Raw genomic sequence first — 17,791 nt, 5'->3', positions numbered from 1 at the left:
TTTGATAATCCGAAAGACTGGATGATATATTTTAACAAAAGAATAAAAAAATATGAAATGGATGACGATATATTTAAATATGAATGAGATTATTACGATATAGATATATTTAATGGATGACGATATATTTAAATATAAATATAAATATGAATGAGAATATTAATTAAAAAAGCGGGCACGTTATCCTTCCACTGCAGGGAGCGGGAGGTAGTCGTTGCTCTGTGAAGCCAGCCTCACGCGTTCCCCTCCTCTCTAAGGCGCATGACACTTACTTCCCGGAAGAAGCTCCCGGACCCTGCCCTTCGACAGGGGGCCATGTACCAACTCTCTACTTGGACCAGGGCGCACCACACTTCCAATTACACCTCACGCCCACCACTATCAACGCTTTGGCTTGTGCGCCCCTGGCGCGTGTGGGATATATGTGACTCACTCACTCACCATTACATTCCTATCCTCTGTGTCTCTGTCTTTGCTCGGCTCATCGCATTGTGGTACCAATTCAATTCTTATTATTGTGATCATCCATATTTTTGTCAAGGACAACGAGCAGAACACAGCTGGACGTGGAGAACAGAATCGATTGCTCTCACACTCACAATACGCATTTCACACCACATTCGCGCATTTAAATGTAAAACTTCCTTTCTGGACGTGCAGAAGAGAAGTGCCTTTACACTACATCAACCAATTGCTCACACACAGACAGACAGCTTTAAAATATGCATATTTCAAACCAAACGTTTTCTGAATTCGCCCCTTCCACGGATCAACTGTAAACTTGCCTTTCTCCTGTTTCTTGCAAATCCATGTGAACATGCCTCTTCTCTTCACCATTGTTCAGAAATTTCGATGGCCCTTCTCTTCCCCGACGATTTCATTTTGAGAAAAAAAATTCGATGGCCCTTCTCTTCAGGAACGATTTTATTTTGAGAAATTTCGATGGCCCTTCTCTGCAGGAACGATTTAATTTTGAGAAATTTCGGCCTGCTCTCAATTTCCACATCCAGATGAAGATGAAGAGGGGTGTTCAGGATTTGGAGTAATTTCGGCCTGCTCTCAATTCCCACATCCATATGAAGATGAAGAGGGGTGTTCAGGATTTGGAGTAATTTCGAGCTTCCACATCCCTTGAAGACGGGCCTTCACCTTCACGATTTTGAGGATTTCGGCCTGCTTTCATTTCCAATTTCAATATTTCAGCGTCACAGCAAGCAGAGGAAAACCAAAATTAATTCACCATCAAAATCTGTCAAACATAATGGGAGTCCGATGCATATTGGCAGAGTTGGATATCGCTTGTGGACTTCCCCGCCAATCCAATCTATTACTTTTGCGCGCTGCAAGTATACAAAACCTGCACTCAAAATCACCGTCCATTGTTCACCGGAAGCACCACGTCCAAGTCTGGTCGCCTTCCAAAACTTGACAATGTACCACTCTAACTGCAACTGAAACCCTCGTCTCTGTCTCCTTGTTAAGAGGGGAAAAGGCACTGAAAATTGTCACAGGTTGTGTCAAAATGACTATATATACATATATATGGGGTAATGTCTTTATTTGAAGTTACTCATTGTATCTTCTTCCTATAGCAAACACCTAGTTCATGAATTTTCCTGCACAGCATTGGTCGTCATCTAGAAGAAAATAGAACTCACTCTGGTCGGACCAACAATTTGAGAGCAACGCTGCTTACGATTTCGCTCGAGCCAAATTGGTCCGTTTTGGCGTAGTTTCATAGTTGCATGCCCTTCCTCCATGTAGTTGACATGTCACACATTAACGGGATTGCTTAGCAACATCGCACACCATTTTTTGCGCTTCTTTCACTTATGCTCTCCATGTTCCACGGGTAATAGGGTTTAAATACATTACATATTGGGTCCCACATAATGCATATACATTTGCATTTTCGTTGCCAACTTCATAAGCTAGTTTTGTCTCAAGTACTCATCAAACAACATTGCCCATCCATGATAAGCTAGATCCCAAGCTCTTTGCTTTGCGGACAAAAATACAATATTAGCCTGTAATCTCTAACAACTCCAACTTCATGATTCTATAAGCGACACTTGGAAAAGAGAAGATCAAATGCCTCTCCTTCTTGTGATAAAATTGTGACGATAGGCACAACACTTGTATTGATATGAATAGCAAACACATTTTAAGGATTGAGGAGAGTGGGTACTAGTGCTTCTGTGGAGTTTTACTTGAAAAACTCAAGATTATGTTGTTGTCAGTGGGTTCAGGCATACACCCTCTTACCTCGAAAGGCTCGTTGGAATTGTGAACATATTTGATGAAAATGGCTTCATTTTGCAAGCATGTCACCACATCCCAGCGCATAGGACCCGGACGAGAATATTGACGGTGGAAGTGTTGTGGAGAACCAATTAATAAGCCGTGAATGGGGGGGGCATCTATTCTTGCAAAGTCCCCTAGGGATTTGCACCCAACCCCACCCTTTTTTTCACAACCACGAGCATACACATGAGCATGCCATCGACTAGGATTGAGCCTCGAAGGGGGAAGTAACAGCGTCTCACTTTCATCAACCCAACACGTCACTGCCGGCAACAGAAGACCAATTTGAAACTAACTCTTACTGCAACTTCACCCATGAATGTCGTCAAGGTTAAATCGGTTCAATTTGGCCTAACTTCATAATTGTGTGCAATCTTTATATGGAGTCCAGTTGTGGCAAAACTTTGGATGATCTATTAGTGATTTCATTGGGTTCTATTTGCTAGACGAGGTTATAGTACGCATAAAAGGAAGGTAAACACGTTAAATTTGATGGGGGTTGGGCTAGGCGGGATGTCCCTTTGTGGCCTGCTCTATTCTTTGTATGTATTCAAGGGAAGATTGTTGTAATGAAGCATCTCTTCTTCTTTCCCATGATAGTGGTCAAGTCAAATTGTCCTGATTTGGCGTACTTCTGTAATTGTGTGGCCTTTCTCTATGGGGTTGATATATGGCCCAAAGATTTTGGTTCTTTACTTCTTAGGCAATACAAATGTTTTAGAGAAACACAATACGAGATTTCGAAGTGGCGCGCAAGAAATGTGAGGTAGGTAATCATATTTATAGACCACGCAGGGTTGTCAAGAATTGAATTTTGTGAGAGGATAAAACGCGTGTTGGAGTGAGAGTTTAAGAGCAATTTTCCTTTCGAGTACAACCATCAATATCATTTAAGCCAATCTTGTTAAATTTTCGAGGGTTAGTTTCATAAATGTACGCCATTTGCCCATGGAGAAATGATGTGGCGAGAACATTTTGTTGTTCATAAATCTTGTCAATATAATCAAGTTCGATTGGAAAGGAAAGAATCAAATCTAACAAGAAACATTGTAAATGGATTCAAGGCCTTTGTTTCCTTAACAAACTCAAGCGGATTAGGTGACCACCAGGTATACTAGGCAGATTTTGAAATCATTACCCACATACAAGGAAATTTCCATTGAATATGCGATGTTGATTCACTTATTGTAAAGTCCGCCGCTCTTTAAATTCATGCAATCTTTTCTTTCCCGATGTCCTCCAATTTCCAAGTCAGGTGATGGGTGTTAGTTGTAGAGAGAAACGAGAATAAAGTAACAAGATTGGGCTACACCATTAAGCCATTTTGTTCTTGAAAGGGGAACAAGAGTGGCAAGCTTCAATTCATTGATTGTTTTCTAATGACGATATTATGGTTGTTGATGGGGATTCAAGGTTATGATTGGTTGGAACCTATTGCGTAGCTTCTATGGGAGAAATTAATTTCAAATTCGAAGTGCCTTTGTGTAGTTGTTCCATTGGATCTTGCTCAATGGTCCGCAATCATGTGGGTCATTGCTCTTTCTTCTCAAACACGATATCATTAGATACTTGGGAGTTGTTACGAGAATCATACCCATCAAAGTTCAAGATCGGTTCTGAGTCCTTAAAAAATGAATTGCACTTATGTATTCGATAAGACAATAACTTGGTTATGTCCCATTCATATACAGTCTGGCATGCATGGTAGCACTTTCGAATTATGTAAGCTAGGTAATTGTTCCTATCCCATTGCTTGTGACTTAGCTCACACAACGAGGTTCGATTATTGGTTTAGAAAAACAAAATACAAAAAAACTTTGTCCGCTCTTCCCCGTGGATAGAGGAGAAGAAGATTTGAAGCATAAATGACATAATGGTCGAGAGCACACAAGGAAGGCCTCTCATAGGTAAGGAAGGACTAGGAAGACCATTACGAAGAAGTCAAACTCCAAATTAGAGAGGAGGGCCTCTCTTAATTGGAACAGGAAACAAAAAGTAAAGCCAACACCAACCTATTCAAAGCCAAAAAGGCCGAAGTATATTTTTGGATGTTAAAATCCTGAAGCCTCTAGTTGAGAGCAAGCGTATGATACCCTCGCTTTAGGGGGTATCTTCCTTGATGGTTTCTCTGAAAGTGAAATACATCCCAAGCATCTTCCTAGAGGCATATGGCGATGGCATCTAGTGGTTAGCCTTGATCAAATTTGTGCTTGTCCCTAAGTCCTCTCTATTTTTGGTCAACCGCTTGATATCTTGGTGGACATTCTTAATGAGATTGGTCAAATGACATGGACCTTCCTAGACACTTTCGTTTAGTGATTCAAGCATGGTGATAACATTAGAGTGCGATTCATCGTCCATTCATTTTGAAGTAAGATTTCATTAAGCGATTAAAACGACTAATTGAACAATAAAGCCATTAGGGTTTCAAACCCAAATGGAAAGAAGTAGAACAAAATGGGAGAGCCCCCAAAAACCGGTAGGCCAAAATGATGTTGGCCTACAAAAATAAGTATGCCACAGGTGTGTGAGTTAACGACAAACAAGAATCTGAAGAACCATTATTGGAGGCTACTGGCATGAGTGGTTTAGTGACAAGTGGTAAGGTGATTGCAATTTGAATGGTTGTAGATGAGTCGAGGTGCAAGTCCTGTGTGATTTCGACATCGTGAAAATCCTCGTCAGAGTAGTTGAAGGGCATCTATGAGCAGTATTTCAAAATCAAGCCCTAGTTGGCAATGGGGAGTTTGGAGAAGAAAATGAGCCTCCCTCGACAAGGGAACTCTACGAACCATAAAGGGAAGTCTTGTGAGTAAGAAGAATGAGACAAAGAGTCGAGCATAGAAGAAGTTCCAAATAAAATTAGTAATTACTATGAGAGATTCAATGACATGATATCATCCTGGATAGAAATAAAATGATTCTCTCCCGGCATGGGAACTCGAGGAATGATAAAAAGAAGCCTCGAGAGGAAGATCGATAAGACAAAGCTCCAAGCAGAGAAAACATGCATATTATATAGGTCATCCAAAATGACTTGGAGAATCTCATTGTCACCTAAATCTAGAGAAGCGAAAATCCACAAAGGGAATAGTTCAAGGGCATTTAAGAAAACTTCAATGTTTTGTGTCGCTTTAGAGATCCTTAAGTGCATGGATAAACCATGTCCGAGTATCTCACTTTCTACCTAAAGCTTGACTTAAAAATAAATGGCTTTAGACAATTTTCATCCTACACGGAAAAGAAGTGCCAAATGGAAAAAGTAACATCGAAATCATTTTGAAGAAAAAAAAAATCAAGTAATTTTAGATCTCGACCATTCTTAACCTACATAAGAATAGTGATTTCACCATTTGCCATTGGCCCTTTTCGAGCATCTTCTACCAATTTAAGTTTATGGATAATCATAATAAACATTTCTAGGACTCCGTAGCTCTAACCGACCCATTTACACCTCCTCCGCTAGAGCTATGAGGTTGACATTGACATTGGTACATGTCACTTGCATGTACCTACTCCCCGAGCACCCATTTCAAAATTTCGTTGTACCTCCCGAGTTCCGTACATATTGTCTCATTCCTCTTCACTAGTTGGTTGCTACCCCATAGCTACAACTCGAACAAACGCGAAAATTGGAAAGGGGATTTCTGAAACAGATGATCCGGTGTCCGCAACGCGAGGGGACGATGGAGTTAAGGAACAAGGAGTAGCTGAGCAAAACTTGTTTGTTAGCGTTGGTAGCTTACGTCCACATACTAAGATGTACGCCATGGTTTCAGCGGTATCTCAAGTGGTGGCAGGAATTGTGGCTAGATCGAATGTCCATTTCTAAATTTGATCGATGATGCACTATAGTTCTATATAAATTGATTAAGAAACGCCAATTTAAACATGGTGTTTTGTTATGAATTACAAACTCTGCACACTCAAGCCAAAGAGAGGACTCTGATAGAATATTTAGCCCTTTGAGGCATTTGGCGACAAGACTCTGCCTTACAGATAGCGATATTGTTAGTTGCGAGTATTTTGAAAACGTGTCTTGTCGGTATATATATATATATATATATACATACACAGTGAGCTCATTATTGTATATGCTCTTGCTTTAATACGTGTATTTTCGTTTTAGAATTTTGTGATGGTCATGGATTCATCATTTGGAAAATTGAAAGGTTTGTTCTATTATGTAGCATGATGTTTCTGGTTCAACTCAATGTATGAAGCTTTCTATACCAAGGTTCTGTGGGTGGGTATCGTCGTTTAGAGCGCGCCGTGTAGCTTGATTCCATTGTTATTTAAAAAAACTAGAGTTTATATCTTTATCGATAGGCCATTGTATCGCTCGGTTTGCCATTAACAGGATAACCCCAATATCTTTAGTTGTTGAAGCAGTGGACTAACATATTCAGGAATAAGGTTTGTTCTATTATGTAGCATGATGTTTCTGGTTCATCTCAGTGTATGAAGCTTTCTATACCAAGGTTCTGTGGGTGGGTATCGTCGTTTAGAGCGCACTGTGTAGCTTGATTCCATTTTTATTTGAAGAAAATAGAGTTTATATCTTTATCGATAGGCCATTGTATCCTCGATTTGCCATTAACAGGATAACCCCAATATCTTTAGTTGTTGAAGCAGTGGACTGACATATTCAGGAATCCATAGATTTTTATGGGTATTTATATCAAGGTCTTTATGTTGAATATTTGGTTGTTTTCGCGGCAAGGAAGAGCTGGGAAGGAGTATAGTGGCCCTCTAAAATTATACCAGCCAGAACCCAAGAAGAAACGTGTAACTTGGATCCTTGGAGTCATTGGGCTCTGTGCCCTTTTCTACCTCTTGGGTGGATTTTAAAATACTTGGTCTCCTCCACCGTCTCAAGCTTCTGGATTGAGCAAGGCCAATGTGGGTTGCATTAATTCTTTAACTCTCATCATGTCTTCTTCATTTGTTTCCTTAGATTCTGAAGCTCATTATGCAGTTGGGGAGAATGAGACTTCAAAAGGCAGTAGATCATTTGAGTCTCGTGGTATCAAGTAGAGTGAGTATACTCCCTATAACGATCCAGTGAGGTCTCGTAAGTTCAATAGATAAAGCCATTTCCCAGACAAGGAGGAAGCTTTGAACTGCCCAGGTTACAGAGCATATATGTTTAAGAAACAACATCAGAGTTTAACAAAGTATCGGTGGTATTTTTGTGAAAAAGGGATTTCAGTTCCGTTAGGACCGAGGAGACTCAACACTATATGCTTTTGTTTATTTGTGTTAGAGACTATGCCTATGGTTTATGGTCCATCGACCATTTAACTCTCTCCAAATGGTGGTTTATTTCTCAATAATAAGGATGCAACAAGAGTAGGAAGATCTAGCTAAAATTCTTTTCTTGTATCGCAGCCCATTGCAGATCATAGGGTCCCTGTGGATGCATATGGAGGTACAGAGAATGTTGTACGAACCGCTAAAGGTAAGGGCTATGGCTCCTTTCTCGGTTTCCATTCGTTGCACATGACTCTGCTATGCTATAGACAAGTCCGAACTTACAATTTCACATTGATTATGTGCCTCTCTTTTGAGCAGGTCCAAAGACACTTGCAAACTCGCATGGAGGTAACATAAGGGTACTTGTACGCAGGGGAAACTGTAGCAAGTTACAACCTAGGCCAGGTATTGTGGCCAACTCGAATATCCACTTCCCAATTTCCGAAGGTTTTTATGGGTATTTATCTCAAGGTATTTATGTTGAATATTCGTGGGAAGGAAGAGTAGGGAAGTAGTATAGTGGCCCTCTTAAATTATACCAGTTAGAACCCAAGATGAAACGTATACCATGGATCCTTGGAGTCATTGGGCTCTGCGCTCTTTTCTACCTCTTGGGTAGATGTTAGAATACTTGGTCTCCGCCATCTAAAGCTCCTAGATTGAGCAATGTCAATTCGGGCTGCAATTCCTTAATTCCAATAGTTTCTTCTTCATTTATTTCCTTTAGATTTTGGATCCCATTATATAGTTGGGGGAAATTAGGCTTCAAAAGACAGCAAAACATTTGAGTCCAGAGATATCAAGTAGAATGAGTATACTGCCTGTCGTGATCCAGTGAGATCTCGTAAGTTGGATGGAAGGGGTTGATAAACAGATAATGCCATTGCCCAGACAAGGAGGAAACTTTGAAATGCATAGTTTACAGAGCATATCAATTTACAAAACACCATCGGATTCTTGACAAAGTTTCTATGGTGTTTTTGTGAAAAACGGATTTCAATTCTGTTAGGACTGAGGTGAGTCGAGACTGTGTGCTTTGGTTTATTCCTATTAGGGACTGCGGATCTGTTTTATGGTCCATGGACCATTTTATCCTCTCCAAATGATTGCTTATTTTTCAAGAATAATGAGGTAATAAGAGAAGGGAGATCTAGCTAACATTCTTTTCATGTATCTAAGCACACTGCAGATCATGGGGTCCTTGTGGATGCAGATGGAGGCACAACACCGCTAGAGGTAAGGGCTATAGTTCCTTTCGTGGCCTCCATTCATTGTACATGACTCTGCTATGCCATATAGAAATCTGAACTTAAAATGTCGCATTGATTTTGTGCCTCTCTTTTCAGCAGGTCCAAAGACACCACCAAGTTTGTAGGGAAGTAACAGAGAAAGTGCTTGCAGCTAGTTCAACAGAAAGCAAGGGAAACTCTAGCACGTTACAAAGTGGGGTCAATCGGATTCGTTGGCCTCAGTAGTTAAAAGCGAATGTTTTAAGTCTACATTTTTTTTATTTGATTTTATCTGATATGCCTAAAATATCTTGGCTATTTCCAGAATATGAAATTTCCCGTTAATAAGTCTAGCCATATGGCCACCTCACTTCGAATGAGAGTTCAGAGAAGATCCTGCATATAATTTGCAGGTTGGTGGTAGAAAACAATCGATGCATGCATATGATAAGGTAGGGTGCAGTTTCATCCAGAAGAAATAAGACAAGATATGAGGCTGCAAAAATTGGCAGGAGAAGAAAATATTCCTTCTCCTTTCTCTAGGACCAAGGACTCTTCAGTTGTTTTGCAAGAGAAGTCTACTAGCTACATAGTACGAGCAGAAGAAAATGGAAATGACAAAAGGGGAAGTGTGGGAATGAATGGTGTGTTTGTTGTTCAAACCATGGAAACAACATTATGCTTTTCTAGTGCTCTATCTCTGCATAAAGTAATCAGCCTTTTCTGGTGCTCTATCTTTGCATAAAAGTAATCAGCCTTTTTTCTGGTGCTCTATCTCTACATAAAAGTAATCAACGTTTTTTATGGTGCTCTATCTCTGCATAAAGGTAATCCGCCTTTTTTTGGGTGCTCTATCTCTGCATAAAAGTAATTAGCCTTTTCTAATGCTTTATCTCTGCATAAAAGTAATCAACCTTTTCTAGTGCTCTATCTCTGCATAAAAGTAATCAGCCATTTCTAGTGCTCTATCTCTGCATAAAAACGTTTAGCTTTTTCTAGTGTTTTATCTCTGCATGAAAATAGTCAAATAAATGAGACAAACACAATTTAATATGAATAAATATAAAACATGTTCCAATGGGAATAATAAAATTTTGAAATGGCAACTGGACTTGAAATCCAATGGTTATACCACCATATCCCCCAGGGAAGGGAGGTTGATGTGAATGGTTTTGGATTGTGAAAGTGAGCATTGTATCTCAATGTGGCTTAGTTTTTGGGACATATGAGCAACCAGTAACTGCGTTCATGAATGTGATTCATAGCCAGTAGCCATTGCATTATGGCTTTATACATTGCTGGGAGATGAAAGATCTTTTCTTCTTTTCCCCTTAAGTTTCAACCCTGATCAAGTCCTTTTCTAGTGTACCAATAAGATTGGAACCATTCTATAGAATGTACGATGATGTAAATAATGCCATTATACAACTATATACTCTGGAAATTCTTTGTCTCCGATTGTTCTTTGTACGACTGAGTTGGGTCAAGATTACTTTTAACATTGAAAATTTCATATAAATTACAATGCATGCCTAAGAGGTTTGGTTTGATCTATCTTCCAAAGAACATTCATGTTAGCATGACAGAATTTATGTATATACTAACTAATATTGTATTTGTAAAGAATCTCCCGTACCTTTTTTGAATCTTGTGTTGCTGAAACTCAATATTCAAATTCTCGTGAAACAAATATTTTTGTTTAGCATGAACATACACACCAGTCTCTCTCCCTAGCCTTTACCTAAAAAGAAAGAGGTTGAATTGACCTAATGAAAATATGGATTCGATAATGTAAGGCATTGTGAATACTTAACGTGGGTGTATTGTTTCCTATTTAATCATAGATTATTATTAATATGTTTCTGCAGAGTCATTATAAAATAGTTGACCAACAGGTAACAAAAAGTTCTCAATTTTGAGTTTGTAAAGCTAAGGGTTCAAAAATTTACTCCGTGCTTATTAAACACCCAGTCAATGTTTAGTAAGAATTCGCATTCTCCTTTAAGTCTGCACTGGAAACTTATGAGATTTATATGAACATTGTGCCTATGGTTTATTTTTCAATAGTAATGATGCAACAAGAGAAGGAAGATCTAACTAACATTATTTTCTTGTATAGCAGCACATTGGAGATCTTAGGGTCCCTGTGGATGCAGATGGAGGTACAGAGAAGGTTGTATGAACCGCTGGAGGTAAGGGATATAGGCTCTTTCCCGGCTTCCATTCATTGCACACGACTCTACTATGCTATAGAGTCTAGACTAAGTCTGAACCTAAAATGTCACATTGATTGTGTGCCTCTCTTTTGAGCAGGTCCAAAGACACTTGCAAACTTGTAGTGAGGCAACATAAGAGTACTTGTGGTCAATTCAAGAGTTAACGCAAGGGAAACTCTAGCAAGTTACAACCTGGAGTCAATTGGATTGGTAGCTACCTGTTCGAGAAATTCTGATTTCACATCAAAAGTGAAAAGCGAATGTTTTAAGTCTATTTTTTTGTTTTTTTTTACTATCCCTAAAATATTTTGTGTATTTCCAGAATCTGAAATTTCCCATCAATTGGGCTATACTACAGACTCGTCTGCATACACCTTCCTCACTTTGAACATTGAGAGTTCAACTACAGAAAATTTGCAGGTTGGTGGTGTGGAAAACAGTCAAGGCATGCATATGATTCAATGGTGCAGTTTTCGCGGGAAGAAATAAGAAAATATATGAGGCTGCAAGAATTGGCAGCGGAAGAAAATATTTCTTCTTCTTTCTCATTCTCTGGGACCAAGGACTCTTCAATTATTTTGCACGAATTGTCTACTAGTGGCATAGTACACGCAGAAGAAAATGGCAATCCTTTGTCTGAAGAGAAAGGAAGCTTGTGAAGGAATGGCATGCTTTCTGTTCAACCCATGGTAACGCCATTAGCGTTTTCTAGTGCTCTATCTCTCCATAAAACTAATCAACCTTTTCTAGTGCTCTATCTCCGCATAAAAATAAGCAGCCTTCTCTACTGCTCTATCTTTGCATGAATATAATCAACCTTCTCTACTGCTCTATCTTTGCATGAATATAATCAACCTTTTCTAGTGCTCTATTTCCGCATGAAAATATTATATGAATCAAGTTAAAAAAATGCTCAAACAAGAATTAATGAATTTTCAAAATGGCAGCGGAATTGGACTGGAATTCCAATGGTTATACCACTATATCCACCATGGAAAGGGAGCTTGATGTGAGTGGTTTTGGGTGAATCAGATGAGCATTGTATATCAATGTACCTTGGAATTTGGCACATATGAGAAAGTTGTAATTGCATTCATGAATGAGATTCAAAGCCAATGGCCATTGCATTATGGCTTTGTACATCGCTGGGAGATGAGAGATGTTATCCTTTTTCCCCTTAAGATTCAACCTTGATCAAGTCCTTTTCTAGCGTACCAATAGGAGAGGAAACATTCTATAGATGTATGATGATGTAAATATATACAACTATATACTCTGGAAATTATTTGTCTTTGAATTTTCTTTGTACGACTAAATTGGGTCGAGACTACTTTTAACATTGGAAAGCTCATATAAATTACATTGCATGCCTGAGAAGTTTGGTTTGCTCCATCTTCCCAAAAAAAAATCATTCATGTTAGCATGGCAAAATCTGTGTAGCTACTAACTGATATTTCATCTGTAAAGAATCTCATGTATGTTTTTTAAATCTTGTGCTGGTGAAACTCAATATTCAAATTCCCGTTAAACAGATATTCTGGTTTAGCATGGACATACACACAGGTCTATCTCCCTAGTCTTTATCCAAAAGGAAAGAGGTTGAAGTAAGCTAATGAAAATATTGATTCGATAATGGAAGGCATTGTGAGTACTTAACATGGGCAGGTTGTTCCCTATTTAATCATAGCTTACTATTAATCTATGTCTGCAGAATCACTATAAAATGGTTGACCAACAGATAACAGAAAGTTCTCAAGTTTGAGTTTTTGAAGCCAAGGGTTCAAAAATTTACTTACTGCTTATTAGACACTCACTCAATGGTTATTACGCACCCGCATTCTCCTTCAAGTCTGCACTGGCAACTTAGGACATTTATATGAACACTGTTGTCAATGAAAAATGATCACGGTATGAGATAAGTTTGCAGCGTTAACATAAATATTCATCACAAACGTATATTATTGACATGTAAGCGCAAAGGATATAGAAGAATACGCAAAGTGAGAATTTCAAAAAAAGGTTTCCGCAATTTGTCTTCATATATTTTTTCTTTGGTAAAGTGTCCTTCCTTTTAGAAAGAATGTTTGCACTGTGTCATGTCAAGTCTATCTAGGTATTGTAACCAATCCGATTTTTGGGATACATATTTTTATATTCGACATAACTGGTTTGATAAACAGATAACACCACTGCCCAGATAAGGATGAAGCCTTGAAATGCTCAGGTTACAAAAGCAGGTCCGTTTAAACAACACCGTTAGGATTTGACAACGTCTCCAAGGTGTTTTTGTAAAAAATGGTTTTCAATTTTGTCGGGACTGAGGAGAGTCACAACTATGTGCTTTGGTTTATTTCTGTTAGAGACTATGCCTCTGGTTTATGGTCCTTAGGTCCCTAGACCATTTTAGTCCCTCGAAATGATGTTTTTATTTTCTTCTAAGACTAACGATGCAAGAAGAGAAGGTATATCTAGCTAACACATTTTTTTTTTTCCCTTGTTTCTCAGCACTTTGCGGATCATATAGTCTCTGTGGATGCAGATGGAGGTACAGAGAAGGTCATGAAAACCACTAGAGCTAAGGGCTATAATTCCCATCTTGGCTTCCATTCTTTGTATGTGACTCTACTATGCCATAGAGAAGTCTGAATTTAAAATGTCATGTTGATTGCGTGCCACTCTTTTGAGCAAGTTCATAGACACTTGCAACTTCGTATGGGAGCACAAAGAAATCTTTTGCAGTCAGTTCTAGAGAAAGCAGGGAAACTCTCGCAAGTTACAACTTGGGGTCAATTGGATTGGAAGTTACTTGTTCAAATTCTTTTGAGAAGGCCTCAAGGCTGAAAAGTGAATGTTTTTACATCTACATTTTCTAATTTGACTTTATTTACTTTGACTAAAATAATATCTGGTCTATTTCCAGAATTACAAATTTTCTGTCAATAATTCTAGGCTGCAGATTGGTCTAGATACAGTGCCCTCGCTTGGAATGAGAGTTCAAAGAAGATTCCTGCAAAAAAGTGTCAAGATATGCATATGGTATACAACAGTGCAGTTTTAGTAGGAAGAAATCAATAAAGATGCGAGGCTGCAAGAATTTTCAGGAGAAGAAAATATTTCTTCTCTTTTTTCTAGGACCAAGGACTCTTCAACCATTTTGAATGAGAAGGCTACTAGTGACATAGTACAAGCATAAGAAAACGACAGTCGTTTATCTGGGAGGAAAAGGAAGCTTGTGAATCAATGGAGTGGCTGCTCTTCAACCCATGCCAACAACATTAGCCTTTTCTAGTGCTCCGTCTCTGCATAAAAATCTGTCATCCTTTTCTAGTGCTCCGTCTCTGCATGAAAATGGTCAAATGCACGAGGCAACAAAATTTTATGTGAATCAAGATAAAACATGTTCCGACGGGAATATTAAATTCTCACACTGGCTGCGAAATTGGACTTGAATTCTAAAGGTTATACCATTGTATCCTTCGAGGAATGGGGGCTTGATATGAATGGTTTTGGGTGGAGAATATGAGTCTTTGGCACATATGAGCAAGCAGTAGTTGCATTCATGAATGGGGAATAGAGCCAATAGCCATTGTATTATGGCTTTATACATTGGTTAGATATGAGAAATCATTTCGTCTTTTTCCCTTGAGTTTTAACCCCGATCAAGTCCTATGCTAGCGCATCAATAGGATACGTGGCATTCTACATTATATGTGCGATGATGTAGATAATGCACTTATGCAACTACATGCACTGGAAATTCTTTGGCTTCAATTGTTCTTTGTGCCACTGAGTTGGGTCAGTGCCACTTTTGACATTGCAAAGTTCACATAAATTATAATGCATGCCTGAGATGTTTTGTTTGGTCCATTTTTCGAGAAACCATTCATGTTCCCATGTTAGTATTTATCTATGCATCGACTAATATTGTATTTGTAAAGAAGCTCTTGTATTTTCTTTTAATCTCGCGGCGGTGAAACTCAAGCTTCAATTTCTCTCCTTGTTGGTGAAAATCAAGGTTCAAATTTGCGGCAAACAATTTTTTTGGTTTAGCATAGGTATACACACCGGTCACTCTCCCCTAGATTTTTCCTAAAGAAAAAGAGGTCAAGGTGACGTAATGACAATTTTGATTCGATAATGTAAGGCATTATGAGTACTTAACATGGGTGGACTATTGACTTGGGTATTCCTATTTAATTAAATTATAGCTCATTATTAGTCAATGGCCGCAGAGTCATTATAAAAAGGTTGACCAGTAGATGATATGAATTTCTCAAATTTCATGAAGTGAAACACGGGGCTCAAAACCTCACTTCATGTATATTAAGCACCCAAACCCTTTGTATTAGGCCCCCATATTCTCCTTTAAGTTTTCACTTGCATTGCCAGCTTATGGCATTTATGTGAACACTTTTGCCAATGCCACTAATCGTTGTACAAGACAAGTGTGCAGGGTTAGCAAGAATACTCATCATGGATGGATACGATTGACACGTAAGAAAAGGAGATAGGTAGAAGAATATACGCCACTGAGAAAAAAATCACTTTATATGGCGGAATAAACTATTAAAAATTGCATTCTCTAGGTCATGTCACAGATAAGTGATGGTGGGATTTTCCCAAAATGGTTATGTCGATTGCCTTCACATATCTCTCTTTTTAGAGCTATTTTGTTTCCTTGTGAAGTATCCTTCTAGCAAGATTGTTTGCATTGTGTCGTGTAAAAGGCACCCGCGCATTGCCGTCAATCACAGTTTGAGATACATATGAATGAATTTGATTATATCTTGCCTAGACCAATTCGTGTCTCCCCTTGAAATCCCGAGGCCTTCATGTGACAACATTACATTGTTTTTTATCCTATAGAATTTCTTTGGTAAGATTCCCTAATTTCGATTGCCCCTTTTACTATGATGGTTTTGAGCATTGAGCATTGTTTGTCTAGTCCGATGACATAATTGCTTTATTTTTAAAATTTTGGATATCATTAAATTTGAGCCACCTTAAAGCAATTTTTAAAACCATGGCTCATGAACTTGGTGAGGCTGGAGTGCACGAGTTCAATTCGAACTTTCCCAAATCTCAACAACAAAAATAGCTCAAAATGGAAGTTTTTCTTTTCCTTTTAGGCACTTACATGTTATAGTGGTGAACTTTTCCCTTCACCTGCAAGTTGGATTGACTTGGCAGTAAACACGCCATGAGTTACTCATAGCTAAGGATCTAACTCACGGTTACTAATGCGTTTGACTCGACTACAATGACTCAAACTTGGGTCCAAGGTAATTCAATTTGACAAAAAGGGCGAGTGGCATCTCGACTTGACAGTAATCAATTTTATTAACTATGCGCCATAGAACCCATATTAGTGGTTTATGCCGCTTTGGATTTGAATGTGTGACCTCTTAGGAATAATCACATGTTCTTGACCATTAAGGCTAACCATGTTGTACTCTAAGTTATTTGTTTTCGTTAATCTATATTGGTTATGGTGTTTAAATGAATATTAGTAGCACTAGAGCTCGAACTAATACCATTTAACACTAAAACTATTAATTAAATTGGAACTGGATTTAGAATCAAACACATTATCACAAATCGGATTCCAAATCAAAATAGTTAACCCTTAAATTAGGACCTCCTTAGAACTGGAGTTGGACAGGATGAAGCAAAATAAGAAGCAGGATTAGAGCCAAAACCAAAAAGGTTCAACCTCAAAGTCATGAACGGGAGAAAAATGTTCAACCAAGACATATATAAAATGTTCAATTATATATATCCAAGCTATTAAACAACACTTGCATAAATCATAATAATATTAATAAAACAATGTAAGCTACTAAACAACAATTATAGGAAGTATTTTTGATGTACAGAGAATGTAAGGGTAAATACATGGAATCTATTGACATTTAATTGAAATATATTTTGAACAAATATACATAACATTGATGATCTAAATTGTGTAAAGAGTGCAAAAATAATTATACTATAATCTACAATTAATGTATGTGTACGGTCCAGAATGTTCGTTCATATATATATCCAACCTGTTAGACACAAATGCTATAAAAGTTTTTAATGCATAAAGAATGTAAGGGTAAATACTTGACGCCCAGTGGAATCTAATGGCACTCAATCAATACATTTTTGAATCAAAATACATAATATTGAGGTTCTAAATTGTCTCAATAGTGCAAAAATAATTATAGTATAGTCTACAATCAAATCATCATCCAAATATTGGTCTTCTACCATCTGTGCATCAGTGTATACTCAATGTCCAATACCAATGTTCGTACCTTGCCACAATGAATGCTGTTTCACGTCACAATTCCATCAAGATAAGTCCATTGAAGATGGGTGGAATCATTAAATAGATCGCAACAAAGCTTTGGGTAGTTGCGGTGTTTAACAAAAAAAAAAAAAAATGGGGATGGCGCAACACCAATTAAATTAATTGTTTTGCCTGTGATTTATCACAATAGCCAATTTTAATGGATTTTGTCTAGTTTTGATCAATGCACAACATGAGAAGTGAAAACCAGTTTGAATGACTAGTGTTGTTTAGAAGTGACCAAAATTTGGTTGAATTAGTGAATTTTGGTGCAGAATGATCGATATCAATAACACCGGTTCAACAATTTCCTTTAATTTTATATTTGTTTAATTTTCAACATCCCTCCAATAAGATTGAAGAACTAATCTCACGCCATGCTAAAACATCTCGATATGCTTTGCCGCTAGAGCAAACAACCACTTTGATAGGGTGTTCAAAATCATGAG

The 17,791-nt window shown here is 38.1% G+C and overlaps 1 long non-coding RNA gene across 3 annotated transcripts; it reads left to right on the top strand.

The window, feature by feature from the left end:
• Window positions 1-6,406: 6,406 nt before the first annotated feature.
• Window positions 6,407-14,839, top strand: LOC149239524 (uncharacterized). Of its 3 annotated transcripts, XR_016246453.1 has the most exons (5): window positions 6,407-7,765; window positions 7,879-8,796; window positions 8,907-10,981; window positions 11,103-11,215; window positions 11,328-14,837. It is a non-coding gene; the product is annotated as an uncharacterized LOC149239524 (long non-coding RNA). The 3 variants fall into 3 exon arrangements; XR_016246452.1 differs by having other exon boundaries at window positions 6,409-8,796; window positions 8,910-10,981; window positions 11,328-14,839; XR_016246451.1 differs by having other exon boundaries at window positions 6,409-8,796; window positions 11,328-14,839.
• The last annotated feature ends 2,952 nt before the right edge of the window (window positions 14,840-17,791 follow it).

This window comes from Pinus tabuliformis, chromosome 8 (genome assembly GCF_031772625.1).
Source record: "Pinus tabuliformis cultivar Carrire ecotype Pingquan chromosome 8, CPIR1, whole genome shotgun sequence".
NCBI classification, from domain to species: domain Eukaryota; kingdom Viridiplantae; phylum Streptophyta; class Pinopsida; order Pinales; family Pinaceae; genus Pinus; species Pinus tabuliformis.
This window is presented reverse-complemented; position numbering and strand designations above follow the sequence as displayed.